Raw genomic sequence first — 1,571 nt, 5'->3', positions numbered from 1 at the left:
TCAGCTGCGGAGGAACGGTGATGGAATCCTGACAGATTGTCTGTGTTTTGGAGCGTGTTGTTTTCCTTGCCCATCCATTTCTCTTCTCCGAGCCATGTTTGCCATGCATCATCACTCCCTCTCTCTCTCTCTCTCTCTCTCTCTCTCTCTCTCTCTCTCTCTCTCTCTCTCTCTCTCTCTCTCTCTCTCTCCCCCTCCCTCTCTCCCTCCTTCTACCCCCTCCTTCCTTGCCTCATCATTTCTTCGAGGGATGGGAGCGATGCACAGACATCCGGCTACCTGCGAGGAGAGACTATGGAAACACTTGTTATTAGAGAACACTGTATAAAGACACAACGCGACCGGCTCTTTCTTAATTCTCTCGCTCCCCCCTTATTCTGTCTCTATCTCTCTCTCCATCCCCCCCCCGTCCCCCCCCCCGTCCCCCTGTCCCATCTACCTCCATCTCCGTGTCATTGTGTGCCAGCCGAAACTTGTCTAATCAGCAGATTCGACCAAAAAAATAATTGGCGGTGGCCTTGCTGCTAGCGAGCGTCGTGCTGTATACAGATAGGGAGAGGAGCACTTAATATTCCACGCGGCTCGTGCCTCTCCTGTTCTCTGTGATATCTGACCTCTTTTGTCTCCGGCTCGGCTTGATGTTGATTTTTTGGAGGGCATTGTTAGCCAGAGCGCCGCGATTGGAAGAGGCTGCGAGTGAGAGGGGGGGGGGGCCTGTGGTTGGTTGGGTTAAAGGGAAGGCTGATTTGCATAAAGGCTTAGCCCAGATTTGGAGCCACTCAGCGAGATCTGAGGAGAAGGGCCCGAGGGCCGCGAGGTAATCATCCATGGCCTGTCACAGTGCTGTCATCCCTCTGTGTATTTGCGTGTCTGTGCGTCTGTCTGCGTCTCACGTGCCTGTGTGCGGAGCGGGAGACTGAGAGCCTTGCGCCCGGCGCCCCTTTGTGTTTGTTTGTGTTTTCCTTTTTGCGTTTCGTATGCATCGCCGTTGAGCATCTCTTGCTCCTCTCTTTCTCTACTTTTTTTTCTTCATTTTTTTTCTTTTTTGTGTTTTCCAGGCAGGCTGGTCCGTGCCAAGCGGCTGGTAGAGGCAGCCAATCCTACAGAATATGAGTATACCGAGGGCAGCATACCGATGGAGTGGGACGGTGAGTCTGGACCACAGCACCACTGTCGCATGCTTTGACTGTCACTAACACGGATATATGTTAACTAGAGAGCGGCCCAGCACGGTACACAAAGTGCTGCACAAATACATGGAATAACAGATTCATGGCTGCATCTATCGGGGCCTAGACTAATCCATTGATTCTTTTTTTTTTTTTTTTTTTGGGTTGCGTTTCATACGAGCGAGATGGGGGTAGGGAAAAGCGTATTCATGAGTTTATCAAAGACGCCTTCTGCTGGTGTTATACAACCGTGTCATAAAATAGTGTTTCAAATTTCTTACAACTGGATACAAACTGTTCCCTCTGTCTCAGACGGGCTTTATCCACCTTAAACCCCTCATCCTGCTTCGCCCCATCCCTCATGCATTTTCATCAGGATGCAAATAAGAGAGGGATAAAAGA

The sequence above is a fragment of the Cebidichthys violaceus genome, unplaced genomic scaffold (genome assembly GCF_023349555.1).
Source record: "Cebidichthys violaceus isolate CVI_PGR_0920_01 unplaced genomic scaffold, fCebVio1.0.p SCAF_9, whole genome shotgun sequence".
Classification (NCBI taxonomy): Eukaryota; Metazoa; Chordata; class Actinopteri; order Perciformes; family Stichaeidae; genus Cebidichthys; species Cebidichthys violaceus.
Note: the sequence above shows the minus strand (reverse complement) of the source record.